This window comes from Suncus etruscus, chromosome 11, assembly GCF_024139225.1.
Source record: "Suncus etruscus isolate mSunEtr1 chromosome 11, mSunEtr1.pri.cur, whole genome shotgun sequence".
NCBI lineage: Eukaryota > Metazoa > Chordata > Mammalia > Eulipotyphla > Soricidae > Suncus > Suncus etruscus.
The window spans coordinates 81,319,277-81,342,279 of record NC_064858.1 but is presented as its reverse complement, the minus strand read 5'-3'; the positions used below and the strand labels follow the sequence as shown (position 1 = coordinate 81,342,279).

General features: G+C 40.2%; 1 pseudogene; it reads right to left on the bottom strand.

Annotated features, from left to right (window-relative positions):
* Positions 1 to 3,150: 3,150 nt before the first annotated feature.
* Positions 3,151 to 3,271, bottom strand: LOC126023078 (uncharacterized; annotated as a pseudogene).
* Between the last annotated feature and the right edge of the window lie 19,732 nt (positions 3,272 to 23,003).

The window sequence follows — 23,003 nt, the reverse complement described above, 5'->3', positions numbered from 1 at the left end:
GGGGAGTGTTTTTGTTCTTCTTTTCCTTTTTCTTTTTCTTTTTCTATATCTCCAACAGAACCACATCTTGTTCAGCCTCATAATTTGAGGGGGGGAATGAATGGTACCACAAACACTCGCATGAATATCTAGTGGAAATAAAAAATTATCAGACCTGAATATCAATTCCAAAGTCAACAACAACAGAATTGATACCTAATCCACAGCAAGCTGTACAAGTGGGGACCAATTACACTACTATTCTGGGGGGTAAAGGAGGGAGATATGGGATGCAAGCTGGGAACAGGGGTAAAGGGAGGACATCTGGTGGTGAAAATGCCCCTGATTCATTGTCACTATGTACCTTAAATATTACTGTGAAAGATTTGTAATTCACTTCAGCCACAATAAAAATGAAAAATAAATAAATAGATAAAAAGAAAAATGGGAATTGACAATTATCCTGAAGCCTAGTCCCTAAATTCTGAGCATAAATATCTGCTCCAAATATTATATTGATTGATTCAGACTGTCTGTCACTTTATCTGATTTCTTCACTCAATCCTGAGAGTAGAGACAATAAACCTACACTGTTTACTAATTGAACACTATCCTTGCTCCTTGCTCCTTTCACAATTATACATTCTCCATGTATGAGAACCCTGTTTAGAAAATAGAGAGAAAGCAGGTTGTCTTCAGGAAAAGGATCATTTTAGAGTCAGCAGTGGGGAGACAGCATTTCACATTCAGTAGTTGCACATGTTTGAGATTGAATTGAGTCCTTCAAAGCCCTATGTCCTAAAACTTCAAAATGTAACCTAATTGGTAGTAAAGGGAAAAATTAGTTAAGGTCATAATAAACTGGACCCCTAATTCAACAGTAATGCCTTTATTTTTTAATATATTTTTATTTAAGTAACATGATCATATTTGGGTTACAGTCATAACCAGAACACCCCCCTTCACCAGTGTAACATTACCCCCCCCCCCCTTCCCATCCCCTGCCTGTATTCGAGATAGGCATTCTACTACAGTTATTTGTTTTTTAAGTTCAGTAAGTTGTATTTTTTTTCCTTAAAGGATAAGAGTAAAAATATATATTAAAGGTGTGATAGTGGCAATCGCTGTTGTTTGCACAGGGCCAGAAAAATGGGGAAAATGGAAAAAAAAAAATCCTTGACCTGATTACAAAAAGGCCTCACCCCAGAAGTTTATTGGCATAAAACAGACTCTGGGTTCCAGGCAGACCAGTCCTTCCAACTCCAGTCATTCTCAAGGTCCCGGTGAAATTTTTTCACACTTTAGCTATTGTTGGTATCAGATTCTTATATTTAAAGACTGGATTCTGTGCATTTCTTTCATCGATGTCAGGCTGATGTGGAGCATCCTCTAGTTTCAGCATCCCATTAAATGCGGAGCGATCTACCCTGCATGCAGACTGTTGCTGAGTTGTCTGGGTGTTGGGAGCACTCTTTGGAGTAAGTCAATGCCAAAGCAGTGGTAGGTCTTCCCTGGTAGAGGCTTGGATCCTGTAATGTTATAGACAATTGTGGTTGTTTCCATAGATGGTATCCATTGTTCAGGTGTGTGTGGGCGATGTCCATTCTTCTGAGGCCTGAGCCAAATCATTATGCCAATGTTCAGGGTAAAAGGCCTAATTACATTACCAAATTTGTGTTCCCATCTCTACTAGATAAGAACTTGTTTGCATATGTATTATTTTCCCATTTTAATGTGCCTATGCAAAAGAGAAGCAATGCCACAAGATATTGTTGGTGCATCTGGGGGCTGACGAATAAAGTCCAACATTCCCCATAACTTGGTACAAACATGAAATCTATACAGAGATACTCTTCTACCAGTATTGCTTATAAAACAGATCTCAAAGGGGGAAAATCAAACAATCAAACAACAAATCCAGTGGGCAAAATTGTCATTATATGAGGATATTCGAAAAGAGTTATAGATGTTAAGGAAATACATCTGAGATATACAAAGGAGATACATGTGACCCTTTTATGTTTTAGAAATAGTCAAGAGGGATGGAGTGTTTCCGAGACACCACTTTGGTCTGTGATTGGACAAGTGAAGAGAGCATGGAGCCCTGTCCTCCCCTTGTTGCCTGCTGAAGCTTCCGACTCTCCGAGAGGCTTTTGCTTCCTAATTGCTGGAAATTGAAAGTTCAGCACTTCCCTCCCAGCCCCTTGCAGGAACAAGGGAGCCTGGGGTCTCTTTTAAATTGCACCTCACTGGAACCCACTTGCTTGTACCCTGAGCAGGTGTCCAGGAATAACCCTGGGGATGAGGAGGAAGGATAGAGAAGACTGTGAGGGCAGCCGAGGCTGCATCTTCACCTTATCTTGACCAAAAAGCCTACAGCATGGAACCTAAAGCAGACGCGTTGCCTGCTGAAGCTTCAGACTCCACCCAAAAATTACTGTGAAAGATATGTAATTCACCTTGGCCAAAACAAAAATCATTAGTACAGAAAATGGTTAAATGTGGGGTAACAAGAGATGGGAGTGAGGGAGTAAAGGAATAAAACGAGCGCCTGGACGGCGTTCAGATAATGACAAGCAGATGAAGTTTGCACACAGAAATGTACATTTCATTAAATGAGTTAAGAAATTCACTAACCTTGCTGTTTGGGGTACAATATATCCTGGTAGATAATTAAACCAGTGCCATCCATATGAAATACAAGTGCCTTGATCTTTATATTAATTCTCTGTGCTAGTTTTTTGAGGGTTTGTTTTTGTAGATCTAATGAAGTGAGATGGAATGAGGTACAATGAATTGGGGAACAGGGACTCAAGAGGAGCAGCTCTAAAGGTCTCTGGAATACAGACTCGACCAGAGGTCCACAATTAGGGATATATTTGACCCCACAGTCACATATAAGCCATTGTGTCTTCAAATTTATTCACAAAGTTATTGGTAGAGTCCCATTTCTTGGAAATATAGATCTTCTGGAGGCCAGATAACTTGAACTTAGCCCTGAGCAAAACTTCAGTCACATGGTCCTTATTCTGGAGTTTGGTGTTGATGGACTTGATGAGATGGCCAATGTGGACCATGGTCACTGTAGCATGGAACTTTCCAAAATTACTCTCCACATACCTGTTTGGATTGGGGCCAGCAAGAAGAAAAATATGAATGTCTACCACAAATTACTGTCTCCAAAGTCCCTTAAAGACAAGAAACAAGCAGCAAACACTATAGAAGAGGTTGTTGGTAACCATTATACACTGAGTCCCACAGGGGAAAGTTTGGTTTACTTAATAAACTGCAGGTCCTTTTACTTTTATTGTCTAATTTTTTGGTTAAGACTTTCAATACTATGTTAAATATAAATATTAATAGTACATAAGTTTGTCTTATTTCTGCTTTTAAAGAAAAAAAGCCCTTTGGAGGGTTTTGTTGAAAACCCCCAGAGTATAGGGAGAAGGAAAGAAACCAAGTAGAGGAAGAGAAAGACAAATATAAAAGGACAGGGACAAGGGATAAGGGGTTACAGGTGCATCGGTGGTGTTAAGAAAGGACAGAACTAAATATCAAAGCCAGAATTAACAACAATAAGATCATAAGACCCAAAGTCTAACTACCAAAATTAAAAAACAGACCTCTTATTCTAGGAGGTTGGGGTGGGAGGTGATGGTATAGGATGCAATTGGGTACTTTGGAGGAGGAAGGTTAACACTAGTGGTGGAATGGGTCCTGAACCATGGTATGTCTAAAACCCAGCTATGAATAATTTTGCAAATCACAATGGTTTAAATAAAAAATTTAAAGCCCCTTTTTTTGCACTGAATACATTAGTTGTGGGTTCATAGCTTTTATTATGCTGAGGTATGAGCCTTCATTATTTTATTGAATTTTTTTATCACAAATAGATGCTCAATCTTGTCAAATGCTGTCTTAACATCTATCAGAATAATCAGAGGACTGCCTTTTACTGATTTGCATATAATCCCATCCCTAGAATAAATTCTACTTGGCTGTGATTTATATTTTGCTCATCATTTGTTAGATTTGATTTACTAGTGTTTTTCTTTTGTATGATATCCTTGTTTTAGCAGCAGGATAATGTTAGCATTGTACAAAATTTTTGAAGAGCCTACAGAATAGGTTTAAATTCATCTTTGAATATATCTACAAAAATTTATTGGTGAAACCATCTAAACCAAAACTTTTGTTTAGAGTAGGAGTTTTCATTGTTTTAATTTCCATAGATGTTTTTTAGTTCTTCTTTTTTTAATTTTGAGTAGGATGTATTTTTCCTAAAATTTACTTCTTCTAGATTATCAAATATACTTACATATAGTTCTTCGTTGTAGTTTCTTACAGGTCTTATAGTTTCTCTAGCATCAGTTGTAATGTCACCTACCTTGTTTCTGACTCTGCTTATCAATATTTTTTTTGTGGTTTTTGGGTCACACCTGGCAGTGCTCAGGGGTTTTTCCTGGCTCCGTGCTCAGAAATCGCTCCTGGCAGGCAAGGGGGACCATATGGGACGCCGGGATTCGAACCGATGACCTTCTGCAAGAAAGATAAACGCCTTACCTCCATGCTATCTCTTCAGCCCCTTATCAATATTTTTTAAACCTACTCAGAGATTTGTCAATTTCATTTACCTACAATATCATTTGTTTATTTATCTTTGGGACTGCTTGTTATGTTTTCTTTTTTCATTTACTTGTGCTCTGATTTTCTTTTTTATTTTCTTCCTTTTACTAATGGTAGCTTTATTTGTTCGTTTGCAGTTGTTTTCAGTATAAGTTTAAATTATGATGCTTCTTTCCTCAAAAGGCAAAGTTTGCTATTAATGTCTCTCTTGGTTCTGCTTTTGCTGTATCTCACAGGTTCTGATAATTTGTGTTTTTGTTTTCATTTATCTTCAAGTGTTAGTTCTGCTTAAGTTTCTTCATTGCCTTAGTGACCATGACAGTGACATTTACTAAGAAGTATATGGCGCCTTCTTGTGGTTGTCTGTATCCTACAATAAGTTTCTTAAAGGATTTCTCTGTAAAACCAAGTCAAGGTAGACACAAGCCTATTTGTAACCCCATGGAAAGGTTGCATATTTTTCACAAAACAAGCTTCAAAATTATTGTTTAGTTTTAGAAAAAATTTGTCCTACTTTGGGGATGATTGAAATACAAATTCAGATATGAATAACATTCCAAATAAATAAGATGTACCAAGTTTATCTCCTTTCATAAACGTTAATATCGTTGAGTGTAAGATCTCATTCTCATCATCTCTATATCCCCATAAATGTACACATATTGGGAGCTCCATTAAAGTTAGACATAGTAATTGGCCTCCAAACAAACTAACTACACACCATTTGCTTCCACATGCCCTCCCCGGAAATCTCAGTCCTTGTATCTTTTCTCAAACACCTCTGACCTTTCACACCACTGGAATGCATTCTCCAAATAAACAAGTGGATATGTTTCTATCTGCAGGAGACCTCTGGGGCCTGTCAAAGAGCAACTTTCTAGTCTAAAAATCAGGAATCAGTAAAGTGACATCTGGCTTCAGAATTGACTTACACACGAATGCCAGGATACCCATGGTGGATCGAGAAATGATAAGCTCCCAGAGTCTCTGATAGACTCCAAGAACACATTTCTAGACACAACAGGGAAATTACTATCTCTATCCAGTAACAGCCTGGAAGTGTCACTGGAGCAAACAACAAATACAGCCACTACAGATGTACACACATTTAGAAAAATATACACCAAGGCACAGAGACGCAATCCATAAACAAGTGAGAAATTTTAGTAGGACACTTATGTCTACACACATTATTTTTTGTTTGTTTGTTCCCATGAATCTCTTCTGTGAGAGAACGATTGTTCTTCCCACCATAACCCTAGTTGCAAGAAGTTCCTGGCATGACAAGGTAACTTCCTTAGTAGCTGTTTTCTGTTGATGCAACTTCCTCTTCTTCCTAGAAGAATCCTTCCCAAAATTTTGTATGCTAAAATACATACTTGAGACTAGCAAGTAAATAGTCCCTAGCATTAGTGTTAGAAAGTAATTTTAAAAAGATATGACCCAAAGAAATTATCCTGTCCAAAAATCAAAAATATGAAGATTGAACACCAATGAAGATGCGGGAACCGAGGTGAGATAAGACTCTGGTGCCGGGCCCAGAGAGATGGCACAGCGGCGTTTGCCTTGCAAGCAGCCCATCCAGGACCAAAGGTGGTTGGTTCGAATCCCGGTGTCCCATATGGTCCCCCGTGCCTGCCAGGAGCTATTTCTGAGCAGACAGCCAGGAGTAACCCCTGAGCACTGCTGGGTGTGGCCCAAAAACCAAAAAAAAAAAAAAAGACTCTGGTGCCAAAAAAAAAAACCCTCTGGTGCCAGTGTTTGCCTGGATAAGGCTTAACCCCTTCAGTTAAAGAAAAAAAAGGGGGGGTGGGGGTTTAGGAAACAGAAAGTCCTAAAATAAGAATTTGGAAGTAGAATCTTGGTGGCTGCTTTGGATAGGAGCTTTCCTGTACCTAAGACTGGAAGGTGGTGGCCTCAAATAAGACAAAAAAGTTGTTGGAGTTCATAAATTCCCGGCTCTAGCTGGTGATGAAAGTCAGCAAGTACCTGCTGGTCTCTAAGTAAGTGCCAAATTATCCAGCAAGGCAAGGCAGGAGAAGCTGGTCATTCTCTCCAACAACTGCCCAGCGCTCAGAAAATCTAAAATCAAGTACAACATCATGTTGGCCAAGACTACTGGCCATCGCTATTGGGCAGTACCACTGAGTTGAGCTTTGAGAAACACTACCGAGTATGCACGCTGGCCATCATTATGCAGGTGATTCTGATATCTTTAGAAGCATGCCAGTCAGACTGGTGAAAGTAAATTATGCAAAAAATATTTTGTAAGCCAAAGCTTATTATTTTTTCTTTTTGGTTTTTGGTTTTTGGGTCACACCCAGCAGCACTCAGGGGCTACTCCTGGCTCTATGCTCAGAAATCACTACTGGCAGGCTCAGAGGACCATATGGGATGCTGGGATTCGAACCACTGACCTTCTGCATGCAAGGCAAACACCTTACCTCCATGTTATCTCTCCGGCCCCCAAAGTTTATTTTTTAAATATTTTTAAAGAAAACCACTAAAGGGCCTGGAGAGATAGCACAGTGGCGTTTGCCTTGCAAGCAGCCGATCCAGGACCAAAGGTGGTTGGTTCGAATCCCAGTGTCCCATATGGTCCCCCGTGCCTGCCAGGAGCTATTTCTGAGCAGACAGCCAGGAGTAACCCCTGAGCCAGGTGTGACCCAAAAACTAAAAAAAAAGAAAAGAAAAAAGAAAACCACTAAAAGCTCTAAGTCCTTTTTTTCTGAATAACACCCTAACAAAGACTCTTAACTACAAGATAAGAGTCCGAAAGCTGGAGTAGTTTGGAAAAAGCCTATAAAACCAACTTTACAAAAGCAAGTAACATTCTCTCCTGGAGATGCTCATGTTCTCTTGATTTCATCACCTTACTCTCTATCTCTAGCTCTATCTCTCTGTGTCTGTCTGTGTGTCTTTCTCTATCTCTGTCTCTTTTTATCTCTGTCTTTCTCTCTCTCCCTGTCTGTCTTCCTCTTTCTCTCTTTTTCTCTCCCTTCCTCTCTTTGCCCCCTCACTCTCTTACATACTCTCATTCTCTGTCTATCTGTTTCTCTCCCTTCCTTCCCTCTCTCTTTATCTTTCCTGAAAAAACTTATTTTACTTTAGGGGTCAGAGAGGTAGTACAGCAAATAGGGTTACTTGCCTTGCATGTAGCCAACTTAGGTTCAATCTTGGGCTTTCCCTATGATTCTCCCTTCCAGCCCACCAGATGTGATCCCTAAGTACAAAAGCAGGAATTAGTCTGGAGCACTGATGTGTGTGACCCAAAAAAAGTTATATTACTTTACTATTTGTTTCCTCCTGCAAGGGTAAGTGACAAATGTGGGAGCCTGGAAGAGGTGAATGAAGACTGACTCAGATGAAGGAATAAATCCCTGTGCTATGTAGATCACATCACCTTAGTACTACTCAGGAGCAATCTGGCAGCTTCTTGTGGGACTGGTAGGCTCCTAAAGGTGCTCATGAAGACTTTTAACAGACCTAATCTCCCAAGCATTTATCTGGGTCTCTCTCTCTCTCTCTCTCTCTCTCTTCTCTCTTCTCTCTCTCTCTCTCTCTCTCTCTCTCTTCTCTCTCTCTCTCTCTCTCTCTCTCTCTCACACACACACACACACACACTCTCTCTCTCTCCCCCTCCCTCCCTCCCTCCTTTCCCCCCATCTCCTACCACCACCAATTTCAGCTTATTGTATGCAAACATAAAACTGAAAATTAAAACATTATCTAAAAGATAAATTGCATCTTCCTTCTCTTCTCTTCATTTCCTTATTTCTTTCCTTCTACTGTCTCAATTTCTCTCTTTCTGTTGCAACATCACACTATGCTCAGGGAATAATCCTGGCTTTTTGCTCGGGTATTACTGTTAGTGTAGCTGGGAGAAATATATGAAGTACTGGGGCCAGAAATCAGACCCAGGTTGGCTGCATGCAGGGCAAATTCCTTATCCACTGTATTATTGCTCCAGTACATTCTTTTATTTTTAATTTTTATTTAGATCATAATGACTTACATATCTTTCACAGTAGTATTTTAGGTACATATTAACATTGAATCAGGGGAATACCCATCATCAAATTTGTCCTCCCCCATTCCTGTTCCCTTTCTGCAACCCATATCCCCCACCATCACCCCCCTGGGCTGTTAGAGTAGGTGGTCCCCTCTTTGTCTAGCTACTATTAGTGATCATATATCTGTTTGGTCCTGGTGCCCTCCCTTGTTTCTTCCTCTATTTGAGAGGCTGAGCTAGATAAATCAAGTTATGTGGTTTTGTTTGAGTGAAAGAAAAGCAATAGAATGGGGGTAAGAAATAAGAAAAATAAAATAAAATAAATCAAATATGCTAAAAAATGGGCAGAGTCCTTCAAGAGGCTATCAACCTCAGTTTGAAAGAGGATATGAAAAAGGTCATTGAAGCACCACAACAATACAGAAAGAAATGTCAAATTAAATATCCAGTGAGCCCTACAGCAATAAAGACAAGCACCACACAATAGTCTCGATTCTGAAATCAAATCATGCCGGAGTGCAAAAATAAAGAGAAAGATAAGATAAAATAAAATAAAAATGGAGACATCAACTTCAATATCTACACCAAAATAAGGACATCAAAAAAGTCGATCAATCAATAAATAATATGTGGAAAAATGATTATTTTGTGCTTCTTTTTTCTTTTTCTCCCTACATAGGCACAGTAACTATTGGGGATATTATACAGAGAATTCTCTTGGCCTAGGAGATATAGGGTTTCTCCACCCCTGAAGTATACTGTCATGGGATTAACTATAGACTCCTTGCATGATCATTTACTCTCCCCTCAGTGCTTTTGTGGTGTATGGAAGACTTCTGCTTCGTCATGGATGGTAAAATCAGACCTCTGTATCTAGAGATCTTGGTGCTCCCATACATTCTTTATGTATCTTATATCAATATATAATTTCTTGTAAAATGTAAAAACATGTCCTCATATTTGTATAATAATCTATGCATATGTTTATATCTATCTATAAATGTTATGTATGTATATTATTATAATTAGTATATAATAATATATTTTATATTATTGTATATAATATATTATAGCATATTATTATATAAAAGTAAATATGATATTATTATATTATATGTTATTAAATATATGTATTATATATGTATATTTGTATATATATGTTTAAATCTATCTTTAAAATAAATAAATAACTGAAATACAACTTTGAAAGACTGTAATCACATTGGTCTCAATAAAAACTTAAAAATAAATAAATAAATAAATAAATAAATAAATAAATAAATAAATAAATAATAGACGAGTGCCTCATAATTAAAGCTTTATGAATAAACCTAGTTTTGGTCTTCCTCAGAGAAGTGTTGGGACAGATCTTCTTAGAACCTTAACAAAAAAAATCCCTTCTTCATACCTTTATTCATTGTAGCACCATTTACAATAGCTGAACTCTGGAAACAACCAAGATGCCCTCCAACAGATGAATGGCTAAAGAAACTGTGGTACATCTACACAATGGAATATTATGCAGTCATCAGAAGAGATGAAGTCATGAAATTTTCCTATACATGAATGTACATGGAATCTATTATGCTGAGTGAAATAAGTTAGAAGGAGAAAAATAGACATAGAATAGTTTCATTCATCTATGGGCTTTAAGAAAAATAAATGGCATTATTGTAATAATGCCCAGAGGCAATAGAGATGAGGGCTGAAAGGGCCAGCTCACAGTATGAAGCTCACCACAAAGAGTGGTGAGTGAAGTTAAAGAAATAACTGCACTGACAATTATCATAACAATGTGAATATGTGAGTGAATGAGGGAAGAAGAAAGCCTGTCTTGAATACAGATGGTGGGGGAATAGGGAGATGGGGTCGTTGGTGATGGAAATGTTGCACTGGTGAAGGGGGATGTTCTTTATATGACTGAAACCCAACTACAATCATGTCTGTAATCAAGGTGCTTAAATAAAGATATTAAATTTAAAAAAAAAAGATTAAGATTTGGGGCGGGAGAGATAGTATAGAGGTAAGGCATTTGCCTTTCATGCTGAAGGATGGTGGTACCTGTACCTGTACCCCTGTACCTGCCAGGGGCGATTTCTGAGCATAGAGCCAGGAGTAACCCCTGAGAGCTGCCGGGTGTGACCCAAAAACAAAAAACAAACAGCATCAAGGGCCGGGAAGGTGGCGCTAGAGGTAAGGTGTCTGCCTTGCAAGCGCTAGTGTAGGACAGACCTCGGTTAGATCCCCTGGCATCCCATATGTCCCCCCAAGCCAGGGGCGATTTCTGAGCACATAGCCAGGAGAAACCCCTAAGCGTCAAACGAGTGTGGCCCAAAAACCAAACAACAACAACAACAACAAAAGATTAAGATTCAACATTAGGACTCACACTTGGATGAGAGGGCAGAGGGACATCAGGATATGCAACAGTCTTGAAAAAGGAAGCTATGGCACATGTGGTTTGGTAGTCTTGGCAAGGATATTCGACTCCTGAAGTCAGGGCCCACCCTGAGCATTATTCACCTGGGAGGGGGCAGAGAGATGTTAGGGTGGAGAAAAATTCTGAGCTATTACTCAACATTAGAATTTTAATAATAAATATTAAAATAAATTATTTATAAAATATTAATATTAAATATTTAGTTCTTATTAAAATAGTCTTCCTACCTAATAAATCTATCTATATGACAGAGCAAGCTTGTAATTACAAAGCTTCTGGGTTTTGTCATGTGAGTCACCTTCCTCTGACCTTGATGCCCATTTCTTTGTTCAAATTCTAAATGCCCTCTTTTTTTCCTCTAGTTTTAAAATCCACCTCCACTAGAATTCTTCATATATATGTGATTTAATTTGTCCCTTTTGCCTATTAATCTGTTTGATGTTAACTTGATTAATTTTCCAGCCCAAAAAGAACCTAAAAGGATAGAGAGAAATAACCTCTCAACCCTTATACAATCAAAGTGGTCCCATTTTCCTTGCCAAAGACTGGTTTGGACAAGGACATGTTTCAATTCAGCTAAAGGCATAAAGGAAACGTTGCTCTAGAGAATTCTGAGAAATATTTTCTTTTTTTTGTTTTGTTTTGTTTTGTTTTGTTTTTTGGGGCCACACCCAGTGACACTCAGGGATTACTCCTGGCTATGCGCTTAGAAATTGCTACTGGAGGGGCTGGAGAGATAGCATGGAGGTAAAGTGTTTGCCTTTCATGCAAGAGGTCATCGGTTCGAATCCCAGCGTCCCATATGGTCCCCTGTGCCTGCCAGGAGCAATTTCTGAGCATGGAGCCAGGAGTAACCCCTGAGCACTGCCGGGTGTGACCCAAAAACCAAAAAAAAAAAAAAAAAAAAAAAAAAAAAAAAAGAAATTGCTACTGGCTTGGAGGACCATATGGGATGCCAGGGGATAGAACCATGGTCCGTCCTAGGCTAGCACAGGCAAGGCAGATGCCTTACCACTTCGTGCCACTGCTCCAGCTCCTTGTTGTGTATGTAAATATTTTAGGGGATTACTATGTTACTCACCCTAACCTGATTGGTGATTGTGCCCTACCCTAGGGTGTGACCTGGCATTCTGCCCCCACCCTCGGGTAGTACCTGATTCTGCTTCCACCATTGGTTGGTATCTGATCCCACCATTGGGTGGTACCTGATTCTGGGGGATAAAAACAAGGGTCTGTGGAAGGCCGGGGCTTTTTTGCTGGAACTGAGGCTGAGTCTTTGGACTTCAGTCTTATCCACCGAATAAAGCTAATATTTCCACAAGCCTGACTGTCTGCGAGCTGTTTACCCACCGTTTCACCTCAGAACCGTCGGCTAGACAGGGTGGCAGAGGCATGCTCCGAGCTGGAAGAGAAAGGCCTCATCCTCCATCCCTCTATCAGTCAACCTCTTCAGGGACTGACTTGCAACAGCTCCTAAGAAATATTTTCTTTTTTCTTTTTTTTGGTTTTTGGGCCACACCGGCGGTGCTCAGGGGTTACTCCTGGCTGTCTGCTCAGAAATAGCTCCTGGCAGGCACAGGGACCATATGGGACACCGGGATTCGAACCAACCACCTTTGGTCCTGGATTGGCTGCTTGCAAGGCAAACGCCGCTGTGCTATCTCTCCGGGCCCGAGAAATATTTTCTTGATTTTAAAAAGTAACATACAAAGATGGAGGTCCTTTTTCTGTCTATGGGTATTGTGAGGATATATCTGGAACCACAGCAAACTTATTGCTACCCAGAGAAGAAGACAGATACAAAAGTCTTGAACAGAGACTACCAAAGTGAAAAGAATGAAAAGACTCTAAATCCTTGACAAGTTTATTGAATTGCTAAAATTAATCAAGCTAACTCCAGTATCCTATGACAAGAAACTATACCATTATCTTTTATTTAGGCAGCTAAATTGGATTGTCTTCTACTCAAAAGAGATAACTACACAGGAGGCTACACAGGAACACAAAATGTTCAAAATATTCAAAATCTGTGTTTCAAAGTCAGTAAGTAAGGACCAGGTTACCTTTGTATTTGCAAAAATTGTAAAACAGCGGGTACTCAATAAATCATAGTGAATGCAATAATGAAAAAAATTAAGGGACAGAAAGGCAAAGTGGCCAATTGAAAGAGGCACAATGGTGAGAAAACTATGTTTACTCCAAGGAGAGGAAGTCATTTAATGTAAGTCATGTTGTAGAACCCAACAGGCAGAGGGTGACAGACACTGCTGACAGAACACGGTGTTAACACTTTGGGAAATAAGGAGTTTCTGAGGAGCAGGAGTTGGGGTTGGAAAGGTGGAATCACTTGAAAAGCTGCCCAAGAAGTCTGGTCTTTATCCTTCGGGTTTTATTATCCTTTGGGTAGTGCTTAGTTATTTAACACTAGAGTATATGAAGCTCAGAGGATTCAGATGATTTCTTACCACTAGCATGGAGGATAGACTCTGGGCCAGAAGAATAATGAGAAGTTATTGCAATAACCAAGTCTGGAGGTGATGGAAACCTGTTGGTAGATTGTTTAGACATTGAGAAATAAGCCTGTAGGACTGAAACTATAAGAGGAAAGAAGAAATAGGATGTTGTGAATGCCCTCCATTGTCCCTGAGTTGTTCCTACCTGCCCTAAACAATGCTGGGAGTCTTCTGAAAGGGAAAACCCAGGAGGAAGGGGAGGTAGGAGGCAACCTAAGACAAATTTCCTCCACTTTAGACTTGCCTAAGGAAAAAGCTGGGCTAGAAGAATTGGAAGGTGACTGCCAGTTCTCCAGGCTTTCTGCTCACACAGCTGGAGGGAAGAAGAGGATGGGTTAGCTGATCTCAGAGTTTTTTAGGGTCTACAGATGGGACCTGACACACAGTGGGACCCCACATGTCTAGAAAGCAATGCTTTGTTTGAAAAAAAAGTCTTCAATGTGTAAGTGGGTGCCCCCCCCCTTCCTGGAGTGGATTCCAACACAGATTGCAGAGAGATGATCAAAGCTGTAAACTAGAGGACACAGCTTAGCTAGCACAGTCCCCTATTCCTATGCCCTGGGCACTCCCCACCTCCTCTCTCATCAGGGCCTCTTGCCTCTATGTGGCTCAGGACAATTTGATATTTGACCCTCTCAACTTCATCTTCACGCATACACCATACACAAGTCACCTCAGTTCAGTGAACATGAGCTTCTTTGCTTGAGAAATAACCATTTCTCATAAGCATCATGACCTAAACCCAAGATCCTATCTAACAAACTCAGGCTAATGTCTGCATGGTTCTCCTGAAGTACCTGGTTCCCTCATTCTAGAACTGATGGGTGTTTCTCTGGAATAACAGCCCGGCCCATTCATTTTTTACTTTGTCTGATATATTCTGTGTCAATTTTTTTAGGTGTTGGAAAACAATGGCAAACCATAATCCCAAATATCATGGACATTTTATCCTCTTGAGGGAGATATTAATTAACTAATAATACAAATTAAAGTAAAATTACTTTGGTAATGAGTGCCATGATGGTTGCTCTTCCCAAGATTTCCAGAGATAAAAAAAAATGGCACACCCTTGGCACAGCTAGGACATTGGGAACCTAGGGACCCTCCTTTCTTGTTAACTGGTTTCCCAGAATGTTCAGTTCCCTATAAGACACATATTCAGAACAAGGAACTAAGGAGAAACCTGGAATGTTCCCAGGTTCAAACCTAAGCCAGGTTTCTCAGACCCCACCCCCTACCCCAATATACATAAAACCCTTTCCTGGCTGCATCTTCAGCAGCGCTAAAGAGCACCCAAGAAAACAGATCCCGTTCCACTTCCATCATGAGATTCCTCATCATTCTGCTGCTGGCCAGCCTGGCCTCCACTTCTCCTGTCTCTAAAGGTGAGTTAGGCTACCCATACATTCCTTCTTTCTCTAGAGCTCAGTGAACTGGTAGCCACACAAACTCAGCACTGAGAGCTTCCCTCAATCTTTCTAAAGTGCTGTGTGCAGAGCTAGAGAGATTTAAAATCAAAACCTCATACCAGGGTATGGAAGAAGAAATGGAGAAACTATAGTTGGAGCTACAAGAGCCAGAGTAAACCCAAAGTCTCAGCAAATATTCATATTTGTTTCTTCCTACTATGCTGAACAGCCCAAGGCAGACTCATCACTCTTTCATGGCCTTGCTGCATCCTTTGTACAAATAAAGGCAAGACATAACATTAGGGCTGGAGAGATAGCACAGCAGTAGAGCATTTGCCTTGCATGCGGTCAACCCAGGAGGGACCCGGTTCTATTCCTGGCATCCCATATGGTCCCCCAGCCTGCCAAGGGGTAATTTCTGAGTGTAAAGCCAGGAGTGACCCCTCAGCGCCACTGGGTATGGCACAAAAAACAATGAATTAATCAATCAATAAATAAAGTTTAAAAGAGACATAACATTCATTCATCAACAATATTTGGGGGGGAGGTTGGGGTCACATCCGGCAGCACTCAGGGATTACTCCTGGCTCTGTGCTCAGAAATCGCTCTTGGCATGCTCAGAGGACCATATGGGAAGCCGGAATTCAAACCACTATCTTTCTGCTACAAGGCAAACGCCCTACCTCCATGCTATCTCTCTGGCCCCTTCAACAATAACATTTTGAGCGCTTAATTCAGTGACAGTATATAGGTGCTTGGTCTATATAAACAAAATAGATAGAAATTTTAGCCACCACTCCTAGGAGGAAAACATACACAGTAAGAGCATTAAATTACAAAGTGTGTTATAACTAAGAACACAGCACATAATGAAGTAACTGGCAAAGGCTGGGACAGGAGAGGATTACTTTGAACATCTCACAGATTAAAGGTTTGAGATCTCTGTAAATTTTAACCCTTTATTTTTCAGAGCTACAAGATAAAAACTACTTGGTGGCTGATCTAAAAGATGCTGGTAAGTCCCAAGTTGATACTTTTGTTTGCTTAGTGATGATAAAAAAAAAAAAAAAACATGGTCTAAGTCAATAAGTTCTCCATCTGAGACACAAATATTGCCTAGACCAATGGTCGGCAATCTGTGGCTCGTGCGGTTTTGGCGAGATTTGGCTCAGTTGACAAAAAAAGGTTGCCGACCACTGGCCCTAGACAATATTAGACCCAAATCCTTCCTGCAACACTAGTTGTTAAGATATGGTGTCCATTTGAAATATTGTTTTTGCTTGATTTGATTTGCTTGTGTTCTGTTGCGTAATTTGGATCATACTTGGAAGGTGATCGTGAGCTATTCATAGCACTTTGCTGCAGGGTTATTCCTGGCAGTGCTAAGAGGTTCTGGTTCTGGACTTCAATCCTGAACTTCCTGCTTTACCAGGAAGTCTTCGCATATGTTCAGCTCGTTTAGCTATCTCTCTACTCCTCGATTCCACTTTATGCTGGTAGTCAGTCATAGAAGATAGGAATGGGACAATGATTTCTTGTAGGGAAAGACTTTCAACACACCATGAGAAGAGAATGCTGTGACACTCATCTGCTCCAGACCTCCCAATGCACACCCCCAGCCCAAACCCATGAGCATGGCAGAATACTGCTTTGTCAGTTACCTCTGTCTGTTTAATCTCAAGTAGCTTTCTCCCCTGTCCCCCAGTTTACCATGGAGAAGCCAGAGAAGGTCAAATTTATCAATACCCAGAAAGCCAATAGTTATTTGATACTCACCTATCACCAAATAATTGGACAGGCCTGTACATGGTTAATATGGGTTTTTTACTTTGAAATACAAGATGAATCATTTTATTTTTTTTAATTTTTATTGTGACCAAGATGAATTACAAATCTTTCACAGTAATATTTAAGATACATAGTGACAATAAATCAGGGTCATTCCCACCACCAATGTTGTCCTCCCTCTACCCCCCATTCCTAGCATGTGTCCCATATCTTCCTTACTTGCTCCCCAGATTACTAGTATAACTGCTGCCCTCTGTGTATAGTTTGTTGTAGATTGGGTATTGATTCTGTTGTCATTGATTTGGGGTTTGGTGTTTGAGTCTGATCATTTTTTATTTCCACTCAATATTCATATGACTGTTTGGTCCTGTACCCTCCATTTTTCCCCCTAATTAATGAGGCAGAACAAGATGATTCCAGTTATGTGGTTTTGTTGGAGGATTCCTTCTAGAGGTTATAAATATCAATTTAAAAGAAGAAAAAAATTTAAAAATAAAAATAAATAAAATAAAAATAAAAGAAGAAAAACATGGGGCCAGCGAGGTGGCGCTAGAGGTAAGGTGTCTGCCTTGCAAGCGCTAGCCAAGGAAGGACCGTGGTTCGATCCCCCAGTGTCCCATATGGTCCCCCAAAGCCAGGAGCAATTTCTGAGCACTTAGCCAGGAGCATGAAACAGGTGTGTCCTGAAAAACCAAAAGAAAAAAAATAATAAAAAAAAATAAAAGAAGAAAAACAAAATATGTTTTAAATCGGAAAGTAAATTTGCAGGAAATATAATTTTTTTGTCAACAGTAGTATAAACTAGAAATGTAGAGGCCAGAGAGATAGCTCAAATGTTGGGGCACATGCTTTGTACAGAGGAAACCCAGTTCAGTCCCCAGGTCCATCTGGTTCCCCTAACCACCAACAAGAACAACTCCAAAAGCACCAAGTAGGGAATGACCCTGGCCCCTGAGTACACCTTGTGTGTGTATCTCTCTTTCTTTCTCTGTATCTCTCTCACTCTCTCACTCTCTCACACGCACACACTCTCTCAGACACACACACACACACACACACACAAACACACAAACACACCAGAAAACGAAAAATAGACACATAAGAAATATGGCTTAAAATTCAGTTCAGTAGCCAGATTGTAGACATGAATCTGGGAGTTTGATCTTCCCCACACCTCCCCATATCCCAGATGTGATTGCCTCTCTGTAATTCCCATCACCCTGAACAAAGTGTGGTCATCACAACCAAAAATAAAGGGAAGGGGAGAAGTGCACTTTTAGGTGCACTTAAATCTGGACCCAGAATGAAGTGGGAGAAATAATACAGTAGGCAGCATGCTTGCCTTGCATACAGCTGACCCCAGTTTGACATCCTCCCAGTATCCCATATTGTCCTACAGGTCCTGCCAGGAGTGATCTCTGAGCAATGAGCCAAAAACACAGTAAGGTATGGCCCATAAACCAAAATAAAGTAATATTTGAACTCTAATTTTAAATTAATGTGGCAACGATTTCCACTATGATCACCTCCACCTGTTAATGAAAAGGACTGGCTAGCTGCTTTTCATAAGCTCTTTCTTTGTTCTTAGTGCTACCTGCTGAATTTGCCAGCAACAACCACCCTGAAGAAAACCCTGAAAACAACCTAGTCCACACTGAGAAACTTTTGGCAGAGTTTTTCAACTCTGTATCCAGTGAAGATGCTGAGATCGAATCTGTCAACAAAGCAAAAAATGCCGAGGCCAACCAGCTTCAAGTTAGCCAGCCTTTAAGCAAAATTGACCAGTCAGAAGAGAAAAACAAATACATTCCTGCAGCTGGTAAGGACCTGGAGAGTGGTGAGGGAGGCATTAAATAGAAAGGGGCAGTTAAACGTTTTAAATATATATATAGTTAAATTGTATTAAAGAAAAAAAAGTAAGTTCAATGAGATCCAAGCAATGCATTGTTTTCCTATCCTAGTACTGAACTGGATATAATGGAGAGGATAGAGACGGATGAGGATGGATCCTCACTGGAGAGGATGATGTCATTAACTTTACTCTGATGTTTCCCTCTTAATATTTCCCAGCAAACAACGTAAAGAAAAATCTGCTTGATTTAATCCAGAATATCAAGAAGGATTTGGAGGAAGTATTTGAAAAATTCACTAATATCATGAACAACATTGTCACTTCTGTCCCTAAAGTCATAAAACCTTGAAGAGGAGTGTGACTGCACCTCAGCTTGGGACACGAGAGGCACCTACAGAAACCATTCTCTGTTTACCCAACCACCCTCTCTTGAACCCACAAAATTCCTTATTAAAGTACTTCACCCCAAGCCAGGCTCTTTGTGAATTTGTTGGACTAGGATGGAAGATAGGAGGCCCCACTCCACTAGATTCTTCTCTAGTTACCCCGATCTTTTGGTTTTAAATCTTTCCACTTAGCTCTCCACTTAGATGCCCATTCAAGTCTCCACATCCAAAAGAGACATTATGAAGTATTGGTCCTATTCATGCCATCTTTCTGACCTTCTCCAACAGGTGTCCCTACTCTCCAGTGTTCCCCACCCCTCCAGGCTTTCTCATATGACAAGCCAACTGTTCTCCCCCATCCTGCTGCAACTCCTCTCCCTAAAAAACTCTGACTACCAAGTTCTGTGGCTCTTACTTATATCCAACTCTTCACCCTTCCTATGGAATTGTCCACAAGTCCCCTTTCTAGAAACTTAATCCTCAGTCTCATATGTTGGTGTGCTCTGATCCTCTAAGTTCCATGATCTAATTCCTGTTGTCTTTGGTGACCCCTTCCTCTAATCCATTGTCCTTTCTAACCCTTCTTGTATGCCTTCATCTACCAAGACTTTAGCTTTGCCACAGAATGCACTATTCCCATTCCCTATCAATAGGCATACACTGAAGGTTTACTGTGTGCAAGGCTTTCCTGCCTTTGTAACTTGCTAAGTTTATATATATATATATATGCCAAGTTTATCAGTCATTTCTCAGAAAGTCAGTTGCTGGAAAGAGTCTTAAAACAGAGCAAAGTAAAAAAAAAAAAAAAAAAAAAAGAGCAAAGTTATATTTTGGAAGCTAACAACAACAACAAAAAAAAAATAAGCCCTCCTCTCTCTCCATCTCTCTCCATCTCTCCCTCTTTCCTTCCCTCTCCTGTCCCCTCCCCCTCTGCCCATCTCTCTCCTCTCTCTCCCCTCTCCATCTCCATCTCCATCTCTCTCTCTCTCTCTCTCTCCATCTCTCCCCCTCCCCTCTCTCTCTCTCTCTCCCTCCATCCCCTCTCTCCCCTCTCTTCTCTCTCCATCTCTTCTCGGCCTCCCCTCCTCCCCTCTCCCCAGCCTCCTCTCTCTCTCTCCCTCCTCTCCCTCTCTCTCTCTCTCTCTTCCCCATCTCTCTCCCCCTCCCCTCCTCCTCCCCACTCCTTCCTGCCCATTTCGGGGGAGCTGCCCGAGGCTCCCCGCCTGCCTGCCCCCCCCCAAAAGAAGAAAAAAAAAAGAAGAAAGAAAGAAAGAAAAAAAAAGAAAAAAAAAGAAAACAACAGAAAAGCCTATAGATGTGTTTTGTTTTGTTTTGTTTTAAAAAAAGAAAAGAAAGGAAACTTCTTGGACTGGAGAGAGAGTTTGAAAGATTTGTGTACATACTTTATATGCACAAGAATCTGAGTTCAATCCCCTACATCACTGCCTGGTGTGCCATGACTCTACTACCCTCAGTGTAGTTGAGCCCCCAAACCCGCTCCCTTGTGGTTCTGGAAGTTTGCAACAGCACTGGGTTTAAGGGGCCTGAAGATTCCACAGTAAAATCCATGTATGGCTCTAAAAACTTCTTTTATAGTCAGTTGATTGCTAGACCCATTCTGACTTACTTAGCTCATCTGAGTACAGTAAGATCCATGCTGTTAACAGCTTTCAATTCTAGAGTACATGTCAGACCATTTGGGTCACTAAATTGATACAGCAAGGGTTTGTATTCAGCATACTCCAAATCAGCCTAGGAGAAATGAGGGAATCAACCTTCCCCACATTAGAGCAAGGGGCAAAAAATGGGTACCTAACCCCCCAGCACTACCTTTTAAGATTTTCTCAATACCTGGGGGCTAGAGAGATAGTACAGAGGATAAGGTGCTTGCTTTGCATGTGCCTGACCCAGCTTTGATTCCTGGCACTGCTAATGTTCTCCTGAGCCCACCAAGAGTGATCCTCGAGCTCAGCAGGTGTGGCCCAGAACCAGCCCCACCTTCCAAAAAAAGGAAAGAAAAAGGTTGAAGCTAGAGTTTTCTGTGTTGTAGCAAATAACATGAGGATCACTAATGGAATCAAATAAAAGTATCATCTTATGAATGGCTGGACAATTGTGTTTTAAACCCCAATCCAGGGCTCTTTGTTAAAACTGGATAGGAGAATTTAGGGCAAAAAAAGGCCTCTCTGTTCACTCTCCATCTTCACTGTGTCTGACTCACTGACATTTACCAAGACATTTGTTTAAAAAAAAATAAAAAGAAAAAGATGACGGGGCTGGAGAGAGAGCACAGCAGTAGGGCATTTGCCTTGCAAGCAGCAGACCCAGGACCTAGGGTGGTTCGAATCCCGGCATCCCATATGGTCTTCTGTGCCTGCCAGGAGCAATTTCTAAGTGCAGAACCAGGAGTAACTCTTGATGTGACTCAAAAATCAAAACAAAACAAAAAAAGATGAATAATATATTTTTTATTATTTTGTATGAATTTATAGATAAGTATAAATATGAAAATGTAACACAACACGTTCATATGCTAACATAAATATAAAAATCAAAATTTATATGACAATATATTTAAAATCATGGAATAATAAAATAGCTTGCTATTACATTTGAATTATAATATGTAGCTTTAGTAAATCGAAGTAAATTGCTTATGACATATTTGTGATACTTACACTTCAGTAATATTCCAAAATATGATGATTTTATACTTATAATAACATTTTTGTTTAATAATATCTTTATTTAAGCATCATGATTACAAATGTTTGTAGTTGGGTTTCAGTTATAAAAAAAATAATACCCCTTCACCATGGCAACCTTCCCACCACCAATGCCCCCATTTCCTTCATCCCCCACCCCCTGCCTGTATTCCAGACAGGCATTTTATTTCTCTCACTCACTACCATTGTCATGATAGTTGTTAGTGTAGTTATTTCTTTAACTGCACTTACCACTCTGTGGTAAGCTTTATATTGTGACCAGTCCTTCCAGCCCTCATCTGTATTGTCTCTGGGCATTATTTAAAGATAATAATGTCTTTTATTTTTCTTAAATCCCATAGATGACTGAGACTATTCTGTGTCTATTTCTCTCCCTCTGACTCATTTCACTCAGCATCCACGTATAGGAAATTTTCATGACTTCATTTTCCTGATGGATGCATAGTATTCCATTGTGTATATATACCACAGTTTCTTTAGCCACTCATCTGTTGCTTGGTACCTGGTTTGTTTCCAGATTCTAGCTATTATAAAGAATGCTGCAACGAATATAGGTGTGCAGAAGCCAGTTTGTATTGTGTGGTCCTAAGATATATTTGCCTAGGAGTGGTATAGCTGGATCATATGGGAGCTCAATTTCCAGTTTTTGAGGACTCTCCATACTGTTTTCCATAAAGGCTGGACTAGACGGCATTCCTACTGGCAGTGAATAAGATTTCCTTTCTCCCCAAGTCCCTGCCAGCACTGATTATTCTTTTTCTTTGTGATGTGTGATGTGTGCCAGTTTCTGTGGTGTGAGATGGTACCTCATTGTTGTTTTGATTTGTATCTCCCTGATAATTAGTGATGTGGAGCATTTTTCCATGTGCCTTCTGGCCATTTTATTTCTTCTTTGAGGAAGTGTCTGTTCATTTCTTCTCCCCATTTTTTTGATGGAGTTAGATGTCTTTTTCTGGTTAAGTTCTGTAAGTACCTTGTATGTCTTGGATATTAACCCCTTATCTGATGGGTATGGGGTGAATAATTTCTTTCATTCTGTGGGTGGCCTTTGTATTCTAGACACTATTTCCTTTGAGGGTGTACCGAGATATCCTGAAGATGTCTTTGCCAGGCAAGATGGTCTACTTTTCCCAGAGTGAATACAGAAGGCAGGAATAGAAAAGTAGTCCCTCTAACCTTGGCCTCCTGTGGGGTGGGGACATCTAAACTGGAAAGCCATCAACCCAATATCACTTTCTCTGCTGAACCCTTTGATCTTAGTAGGTGGGTCTT